This window comes from Opisthocomus hoazin, chromosome 2, assembly GCF_030867145.1.
Source record: "Opisthocomus hoazin isolate bOpiHoa1 chromosome 2, bOpiHoa1.hap1, whole genome shotgun sequence".
In the NCBI taxonomy this organism is placed as follows: domain Eukaryota; kingdom Metazoa; phylum Chordata; class Aves; order Opisthocomiformes; family Opisthocomidae; genus Opisthocomus; species Opisthocomus hoazin.
Genome location: NC_134415.1, coordinates 59,696,380 through 59,705,883, shown reverse-complemented (window position 1 = coordinate 59,705,883; position 9,504 = coordinate 59,696,380). Strand labels below are relative to the sequence as shown.

At 47.5% G+C, this 9,504-nt stretch overlaps 1 protein-coding gene across 3 annotated transcripts in view; it reads left to right on the top strand.

The window, feature by feature from the left end:
• Positions 1-1,658: 1,658 nt before the first annotated feature.
• The window catches only part of RGS17 (regulator of G protein signaling 17), a 72,641-nt gene continuing 64,795 nt past the window's right edge, over positions 1,659-9,504 (top strand). For 2 of the 3 annotated variants that reach the window (XM_075413820.1, XM_075413818.1), the window contains exon 1: positions 1,659-1,776. The gene's annotated coding sequence lies outside the window, so the exon portion shown is untranslated. Of the gene's footprint in view, positions 1,781-9,504 lie in introns of all 3 variants that reach the window. The other variant, XM_075413819.1, reaches the window with a different exon arrangement.

The following is a 9,504-nucleotide window of genomic DNA, read 5'->3' as shown; positions in this document are numbered from 1 at the left end:
TCAAAAGAAGTCTGTTGATACACAAGAAGGAGAGGGGGATGTTTGCAGGGGAAAAGGTGGTGAGGTATGAGAAACTGTAAGACAAAGAGGAGACAGACTGCAAAAATTTTGTGACAACATGATATAAAATCAGTGATACAAGTGTCTTCAGTTAGCCAATAACCTTTGGTACCAAGCAGAGTAACAACTTCTAGCTCTCGGACTTCTCCGCCACGAGGATCAGTCAAGATCAGAAGAAAATAGAAGTGATGGTTTTGTGAGAGGTGACTTGCAGGGAGGTTAACACTGATGTTGGTCCTTGTAATTCAGAAGTTGCAGCTTCTATCCCAGAAGTCGAAAAGTAAGCCATACAGCCATGCCTGCTACTGCCACATTGCTAAATTAGTTATGTTTTGAATACAGATTCTGGGGAGCTGAAGTGGTTTTGATGTGTCTATGCTTTTACGGCTCTCAGGCAAGTTAGCCCTTCTGCTTCCAATGCTTTTAATTTCAGCTCTACTAAAATACGTGCAGTTTTGGCTTCAGCTCTTGTAGCACTCTACTTTGGGATCTAGATGGGATATACAGGTGTCTAGACCAGTTTTGCGCAGAGAATTAATATGGGTGGTTGGCAAGGCACAGTACCACCTTAATCCAGCCTTGTGCCTTTCTGTACCATCTTGCCAGATTGTTTTTGCAGAGTGGTAAATGCAGCAACGCGTTCTCTCTTCAGATATTAACATTTCTGGATTTGTGGCATGATTTGACAGGATCCAGATGCCAAATACACATTTTTCCAGTGCTATTGCCTTGAGGCAAATCAGGCTCCAGATTTTTAAGGTGCAGTAGGGAAGCTAAGTAATGTTCCCTGTTAAGCCGAAATTTGGAAATTGGAGTTTAGAAAGCTGGGACGAACTAACTGGAAAGACCTGGCAGGGTTCGGGATTCCGAGCCGGATTTTCACAACATCCTGGTCTTGATCCTCACGGTTGCAACCGACAGATCCACGGTGGTTCTTTTATTTAGGCGTCATCCTTCAGGTGCCCGGCATCAAAAAGTTACTCAGCGACGACATCCCTGCCTCTCTCTCGGCTGCACCAGGAGAATGAGGAGCTGTGTAGCGGTTTATGCACCTACATTTTAAATTTTTTTTTTTTTTTTCTATTTGGGCATACCAGTGCGGGGACAAGAATAAAAACAAGCAGGACCGGGCCCTGCTGGCGTTTCACTTTTTCCCACCGCGGGTACCGCTCCGGTCAACACACCCTTCCAGGACACCGGCTCGGCTGCTGCCGCCCTGCCGCCCGCTGCGGGCCGGACCCCGGCCCCGGCCCCCGCCGCTCTTCCGGCCCCCGGGGACCCGCCTCCCGCCCCGCCGCGCAGGGAGGCACGGCTGCCCGCGGAGCCTCCCCGGGCCCTGCGGCGGAGCCCGGCCGAGCATCCCCGGGGCAGGCGGGCGGCGGTGCCGGGCCGGGGCGCGCCGTGACTCACCCGGCGGGGCCAAGAGGGGGAACTCCCTCCGCCGCCGGGCTCCGCCGCCGCTGGCAGAGCGCATGTGCGGGGGCTCCTTGCCTCCGCGCCGCTCCTCGCACCCTCCCTCCGTCCCTCCATCCCTCCCTCCATCCCTCCCTCCCCGCCGCCCTCCCCTCCCTCCCTCCCTCCCCGCCCGCCTGCCTCCGTGCCGGCTGGGTGCTGAAGTTGGGCGGATGGCAGCGCGGCCGCTCCGTTAGGGACGAGCCGCACCAGCCCTTCCCGGGATCGCTCAGCGCCGACCGCACCGCACGCAGCCGGGCGGGGGTGGGTAAGGCGCTCCGCTCTGAATTTAAGCCCGTACCGTGTTAAACGGCATCAAAATGTCTGCTTTATACCGATGCACGGGAGGGGGGGGGGGGGGGGGGGGGAAGGAGGGAGGGAGGCGAGAGGGAGGATGGATGGAGGGCGGTGGAGTGCAGCAGAAAATGCGTTCGCCGGGGGACCGGCTGTGTGTCAGCGGGCGTGTGTGTGCGTGTGTAACAACGGGCGGCTGCGGCGCCGAGGCTGCAAGGTGGGGTGTGTGTGTGCGTGTCTGTATGTGTGTGCGTGTGCGTCTCACAAAGGGGTGGGCAGGGGTGCCGCCGGGCTGTGCCCCCCCCCTCCGGGTTTGTGCCTGGGGTGCCGGGCGATGCCGCGGGGTACCCGCCGCGCCGGGCGATGCTGCCCGGCCCGGGGAGGGGAGCGGAGGGGAGGGACGGGGCCGCCCCCGGGGAAGCCGGGGCCGTGGGCTGGCCGTGTGACAGCCGCCAGCTGGCGGGTAAGGCAGCGCTCCTGCCGTTCCTCTTGACCTTCCCCTCCCTGTAACGCGGGTCCGCTTGGCCGGGCGGGAGGGGGAGGTGTTGTAATTATTTTATTATTATTGTTGTTGTTATTTTAATTCGAGGAGCCGGCGGAAGGTGAGGGTGAACAAACGAGTCGTTGCTGTAAGCCCGAGAGTTGCCTTCCCACCCCTCCCTGCCCCCGGCCCCTTTTCTCGGCTGCCCGCACCGGGCCGCGGCCGGGGAGCCCCCGCCGCGCCGGCGAGGGGAGGTGGCGGGGGCCGCCCCCACCCCGGTGCCGCGGGCACCGGCCTCCCTCCGTGCCTCCCCCGCCCGCCCTCCCCTGCGGCACCGCCATCCCTCGGCCCCGGTGTCCTTCCCGCCCCTCCCCTGCAAATGTCGGCGGGATGCGGGCGGCGGCGGGGGGCGAACAGGTGCCCGGGCGCAGCCGGCGGGGCAGGGGCTGCTCCCGGCCCCGGTCCCGGCCCCGGCCCCGGCGCCGAGCGGGGCGGGAGAGCGCAGCGCCGGCGCGGCCCCGAGCAGCGCGGGGCTCCCCTGCGGCCGGGGAAGCCCCGGCTGCGCCGTTCCCCGGTGCTGCGGGGGATGCTGCGGGGCATGCTGCGGGGCATGCTGCGGGGCCGCCCAGCCGCCGGCACCGGCCGTGTGCCGCTCCCGTGGTGCTTCACCTCTCCTCGGCGTGAAGCCGCCCGCAGCTGGGAAAGCTGAGGTCGCCTGGCTGGCTCAGCCCTGCCTTGCACAATTCGTAGCCACCTCTGCTTGCTGGGTTAGGAGGAAGCTTTACCCGCGCTGCCAGGCTTATAATTGGCGGGGGGTAAAATTCAGGATTTTTCGGTATTTGGTTTCTTCATTTCCGTGTCTGGATTTTCACCAATGTGTGTCATAGGTTTGCCGCCAGATGCTTTTGCAAAATGGATGAAATCTCAAATACCCTGCTAGGTAGATGTAAGTAAGTTACATATTGTCTAGCGATACTGTTATGTACAGGTGATAAACAGCTTTCCACAAATGTAATGTTCACACATTGCAAATGTGAGGAGTTCTATAAAGGAAGCTAATTCTTTTTCATGTCAGTGGATGCGAGTGTCATCACCCTTATGTAAATCACTAGGGAATTTTCCTGTGGCACAAGCCATTTAGGCAAACAAATTATTTAACCTTTACAGAGAAACAGTGTTACACGCTGTTATCAAATACATATTTTTATTTGAGTCAAACTAAGCAAAGTCCTAACAAATGAGACATGTGCCCCACCCCAGTAAGTTTACGGCCTAAGACGTGAAGGCTACAATACACACAAGTACTTACCTCCCTAAAATATATGAGCATTAGACATTTAAAGGACTTTCTCCATCAGGGCCTTAGATCATTTTTAAGTAGCCAAAATAAGAACATAATGTGATTAAAAGCATGCGATCAAAAAAATTGCTATAGTGAGTTGAACATCAGTGTCCTGGCTCTGACTGTAGTCGTTAGCAGATGCTGAAGGGAGAAAAATGTAAGAAACAGGTTTGGTATACAGCAGTCCTTTCCCAGTATAACCTTTCAAGTTGCAGCAAACAGTAGCACAGGGATTTCTTAAACTGGGGTTTGCTCCCAGAACATCATATTTGATAAGCCCTTGAATTTCTCTACTCCCTTTTTTTGATCCATTTATACTTTGGTCTCAACCACATTCTGTGGCAATGAGCGCCACAATTTAATTATGATTTGTGTGAGAAAGTACTTCCTTTTGTTTGCTGTGAACCTGCTGCCTGATAATTTCATTCAGTGCTCCTTAGCTTCCGTATGTGACAAGGAGCTCATCTTGTGTCTGTAGCAGGTGCTAGGAGTGTCCTCTCACAGCAGAGCAGGCACAGAGCTGGCAGTTCAAGTCCCTTCAGGTTATTGATCACTGAGTTGAGAGGTCTACCTGGAGGTGTAAAGCCGTATTCAGCCCTCGGTCTTTATGTTGAAATCTACAGATGAGAAACGTTGTTCTTATGCAACATGGACACTTGTGCACAAAGAATTGCCCTGAACCCGTGCACTCATTTCAAGAAGGCCACCGAAAAGCTGTCTGGTGATAATTAACTCCCTGCACTATTGATTTGAATCGAAATCTGACTGACAGCTTGGTGAAAAATTCCCTGTCCTAATCCAGTTTTCTGCCTACCCTGAAAAGAAGGTTAAATGCTTTATTCTCAAACTGCAATTCTTCATTTTTTAGACGTATACTAAATGCAAGCTGTAAGTCAAGGGACATAAAGCTATGAACTCTCTACATTTGAATTAGCATCACTTCTAATAGTTCTATGTGACATTCATTGTAAGGATGTGCATATTGATAAACATGCATAGTTTCAAAAGTAAAATTTATATGTCCCATAAAATGTAACTGATTTGGAAGGAGCTGTGACACAAGTTCTTCTCCTCAAGACTAATTCCGAGTTCAAATCGTGCTTGAGGAGCACTAGTATTGATCAGACCAACATCGCAGAAAGCTTCCCTGATCTCACTGGTAGCCCTGCGTTGATTCTCTCACCAGAATAACAGAGAAATAAGAGACCAGAGAACTACAAAAACACAACCCGCAACCAAAGACCCAGAAGTTCTCACAGTTTGATATCAGCAGCAGACACAAACTGAAGCAACACATTCCACAGCAGAACGTGGACAAGTGGAGAACGGTAGAAAGCCATGTGAGCTGTGAAATACTTCACAAAAAATAAAATACCGGGCACCTCAGATGCAGTAATCCTCATCTCCCAAAACACTAAAAGAAGAAGAGACTGAGTGGTATCATGATGAAGACAGGATAGGAGGGATGTCAGCCAATCTCAGACTTAAGTGGCTAATATGTGCATATATGCGTGCGTGTGTGTATGTGGCAAACCATATCTATATAGAGTATATTAAACTTTCCAGAAAATACATTAGCTTGAATAATTTTTATAGTCCTAGTATCTTTTAAACAGCACTTTCTTACCTTTATGTTTCACACGTATGCCTTAAAGTATGAAACATACGGAGATTCTTATGAATACACTAGAAGTGTACTAAGTGAAACAGCGTTAGCTCTTACAGAGATGTTCCTCACAGTACCATTAGCTCCCTCCTGATCATGTCTCCTTGATGTCAGGTGGGGATTGATTTTGCACTTGTACCAAGGTCTCAGCTTCAGCTTTTTCAATGAAAAATATATCATCACCATACTTGTAGTGCTTATTCTGTGAATACAGAAGGAGTTTTCTAAGAGCATAAAATTCATGTGCTAATTGGCTTGAGTTAAAATTAGTTAAAAAATGAGTCCTTCAAGAACTTCAATGTTTCTGTTGACCTATTCTTTGTCCTAAGTAGGACAAAAAATTTCTTAATTTCTTTCTGTCTTGTAGGACAAACTTTCTTAATAATTAAATAATGCAATCAAGGTTTCCATACTGTTAATTAATTAAAAGCTTGTGCATGGGGTATAAAAACAAATTAATAGATTAAGTTGTAATTAAGTTTATCTATTCATGGTTATAGCTAATGGCTACAACTATGCAGGCTGTAGGTAGGCTTGTGTGAGTAGTTCCGCTGCTGGCTCCTGGGGGGCCACTGCACTCTCCAAAGGAGCTCAGACCTGCAGCTCGGCACCTCTTCGGGTCTTGGCTCCAGCGGGTCTGCGATAGGGAGCTGCACGCAGATCTCACTCAGATCTTCCTCCAAATTAACCAATTCAGAGATCTCTTTCCTGCAAAGACTTTGTGTCTCGACCCGAAATCGGGTGTCTGCGCTCGGGAGGTTTCCCTTGGCGCTGCTGCTGTCTCCAACGCGCACCAAGGAAGTGTGGCTGTGGCAGGAACCTGGGGGAACGCTCAAAGAACACAAACAGATGAACTCAGGGTCAGCACTGCTCCTCCTGCCCAGCCTCCATGTAACCTGGGTCTTGGCTAAATGTGGGTCCTCCAAACCAATGTAGGTGCTTGATTCCCTAGCGTGCTTTATCTCCTTTGCACTCGTCCAGTGATGCAAAATAGATGTAAACTCAATTTCACTGACGGGTATGCTTTCAATAATTTGTGCTGTTCTGATATGTTAATGAATCTGGGCTTAAATTAAGAAACAAAAAGAAGAAAAGTAATGTAATCAATTTAAGATTGCTTCTATTGTATCTTCATATATTTTGAGGGATAGCTTTGCCTTTAAGTTCCTTGTTTATAAAATATAAATGAAATGCTTCTTACCTTTCATACAACTGAAATTTTCGTACATTATTTGTAAGAAAATGGCAGTAAGTTCTTAGAAATCAGCAAATTTCTAGACAATGTATGTGGGGAATTATAGGTAGGGAGGTGGAATAGATATAAAAGGTTCATAAAATCTTAAATCCTAAAGCCAAGCATTACATATTACTTAAAGGCACTCAGACATCTTAAACACTACATCTCCACTGCATAATCTCTCTCCATGCAAAAATGCTATCTATCTAGCCCGATTTCTTCTGTGAGAAAGGGAGTAAATTTGTGAGTAATGCATTAACACAGCTATGCAGCTTCTGCTACCAAAGCAGCTTCATTTAAAGCAGCTTGGCTGCTGTCTCCAGTGATGCCAGCTCTGTGCTTGCTGAAATACAAGACAGATCATAAGCTGGACCGCTCTGTATAGCCCTAGCTCTATACATTCAGACTAGCAGAGAGTAATATCAGAATAATGCTGCCTTTAAAGGGAGAATGCCATTCTGTCACGGCTCCCTGCTGTAAAAGTCAATTGATTACTCCACCTTGCTCTGTAATTTTAGCTAAGCGCAAGTCCAAGCAAGGCTTGGACTTACTCTGTTTCAGGAAGGCTGAATGTGGTTTGGGCGGTTTTGCTGTGTTGTGTTTTGCTGTGTTGTGTTTTGCTGTGCTGTGTTTTGCTGTAACAATGTCTTCATTTACCAGCAACTCATGTCAGTTGCAGTAAAATAATCCTATGAGATAAGGCAATTAAACCACAGGAATCAAGGATGAAGGCTGTCATGGTATCCTTAGCACAGCAGTTTTTGCCTGCTGTAGTTCAGTCAGCTTTCAAAGCAGAGAGCTGGAAACACTGGGCACCCTGAGAGGGCACCCCGAGAGGGCACCCCGAGAGGCCGTGTGCCCTGGACACGACGCAGCCGCGGCAAGGAGATGCGGGAAGCCCTCGCCTTCCTCACAGCACCACTGGCTGGCTACTGTCACCATATACACACTGATCTCCTAACAGCCTAAATTAGAGGGAATTGTGTAGTAAATTTTTAATACCATAGCTACAGTATATCATTTATGTAACAAGAGCAACCGTCTGAAGTAAGGAATTTCGTATCCAATCCACCTTATTATGACAGCACTGCAGGCAGCTTACACTCTCTGATATTCGCATTGCACCAGACCTTTGGGTGGTTTAGATGCTGCTTTCTCAATGATTTGCATCGTATGAAAATCAAGAGCAGTGAGTAATAACTTCCTGTACAAGGGCTTCACAAGTAGCCCTGTTTTAATGAATGTAGGTGGGAAGTGTGGTCCAAATTACTCAGTGTCCAAAAGATACTTTTATTTTCAAGTCTTATTATCCTCAGAAATTACAAAGTCCTCAAATATTAATCAGATGCTTCATAGTTTCAAGATGGATCTGGGAAGAGAGGAGTGAGATCTATAAGTTATTTTTTATCATTTGGATAGAATGGTTTAAAAACATAACCACAGATGATTTTGATGCTTAACTCTAAACTAGTTTGTTGGAACGCAGTTGTCATATAATGGTCTGATAATCTAACTGATACAGCTTGATAATCTGGTAACTAGAGTCTAATTCATAACATTTTTTCATATGTATTATATGCGTCCAGATATTTTTATAAACACTTACTGACCCTCACAATGTGAAAAAAACCCAGATGATAATAAGAAGCAGAGTCTCAGCTGTATGGTAGGCATCGTGATGACCAGAATAGACAAGGACGTTTTCAAATTTTATGCCTAATTATTTGATATGTAAAATCAAGTCATAGAGCTACCACAAAAAATTAAGTATTCATGTGATGATGTTCTTGAAAAGAACAGAAGGAATACCTCTACCCAGTTAATGCAACAACTTCATAAGTTATGAGGTTATGAAAGCAGCAGCTTCAAGCTGGTAGCTCTTATAGGACTGAGCATTGGTCAGTGATTCAGTATACAGTGATTCTCTATACAGAAATCTGAGTGTTTGTTGGATTTGTCCTGAGCAATCTCTGCATAATAACCATCCCATATCAAGCATCTGTCTCAAAGCCTATGTCTGCACTGCAAACTGCAATGTAGGGTAGAGATAACCGACAAAGGTTGGACACTCAAAAAACCGAGTTAAAGCAGCACTGAGCCCTGTGCAAGAAAATGGCCTTATTTTACCTCTACTGTCTGTAAGTCATCTTGCATCCTGCAGCACAAGACTACTCAGAAACTGAGAAATCCACTCCCGAAATTTTTCTGGTTTTAAGCTAAATGGCTCCTGAGGGCATTTACCACGAAATATGTTCCATGCTTCTTCAACCGTTGTCTTAGCTTTTCTTAAACCTGCTTCAATTGATCAATAACACTCTTCACCTAAGGAAATTACAGCTGTTGTTTCAATAGCGATCAGTGAAAAATACAGAAGTAACTTGACTCTCACATGGCTGTCTAAGATTTTGGCTTTATGTAGCCAAGGCTGCACAGCTCTTTTGGGTGCAGGATTGCACTGAGCACTGCATTTACTTGCCATGACTCTCAGTTCTTGTTAGAGTCCCAGGTTATGTCTCCATAAATAACAGAAGCTCAGCTCGTGCACCAGAGCTTGATCGTCTATGCACTAAATTGTTAGAATGGTTCCAGACCTGCCTGGAAAGTTACCACAGTCCAGGGACCATTCCCAATAAAAGGCTTGTATGAGGCTATCATGTTATTGAGAGCAGGTCAGTCTAATTATATGAATATAACTAAATTGGCCATTTGGCCTCAGAGCCAGAGAACAAGACCTGGAATTGCTTAGCTTTCCAGTACAGACACATCACATCTCTTCAGGATATAGCCTCCAGCCTCTGACTTTGGCCTGCATCCTTTCTTCTGAGACTTATGATATTAGATTCAACCAAAGGAAACCCATGTTCGCTGTGATTTACTTACCAATGGATCCAGATCACCTTCAGTCAGTGATTTATCCTGGTTAGCTTATAGTGCTCCCTTGATGTTTGCCTACTGCAAACAATAGCATTAGA